The sequence below is a fragment of the Silene latifolia genome, chromosome Y (genome assembly GCF_048544455.1).
Source record: "Silene latifolia isolate original U9 population chromosome Y, ASM4854445v1, whole genome shotgun sequence".
NCBI lineage: Eukaryota > Viridiplantae > Streptophyta > Magnoliopsida > Caryophyllales > Caryophyllaceae > Silene > Silene latifolia.
Window position 1 is genome coordinate 106,407,340 of NC_133538.1, and position 647 is coordinate 106,407,986.

The following is a 647-nucleotide window of genomic DNA, read 5'->3' on the forward strand; positions in this document are numbered from 1 at the left end:
AATAGTGGTCGCCATTTGCCCCAGCTGAGTCTCATTATTTTGAATACTAGCCTTATTCTCTTTTTGATTTTGAATCACTGTTGCCTGGAGAGTACCTTGACTAATAACCAGTGCACGAATCATGTCTTCAGTCGACATTTGACCACTAGGAGGAGGCTGATTAGGAGGCATATTTTGAACCGGTGGTCGAGGTATGAACTGGGTCTTAGGTTGACCGGATTGACCACCTTGTCCAAACTTTTGGGTGTTTTGAGAATTACCCCACCGAAAATTTGGATGCGATTTCCTCCAGAGATTGAAGGTGTTAGAGTAAGGATCCCACTTCTTTTGACGTGTGCTCTCCCATACTCCATTCACCTCTTCTTGAGAACCTTCTTGCATGAGTGGATAATGCTCACTAAGATGTCCTTCAGAACATATTCCACAAACCATTGCCATCCTTTGCCCTGGCATCATATCCTTGAAAAGATTTGTCAAAGTATCAACTTTCTCTTCCAAATGGGAAGAAGATGAAGTAGAACCCACCGAATTTACTCCACGCTTTGTGTATTTTCTAGCAAAATCTCGGGAGCTCTCAGCTAACTCACCAATGATTGTCCAAGCTTTAGGTGGACTTTTGTTCACAATATTTCCACCACATGTTGTAG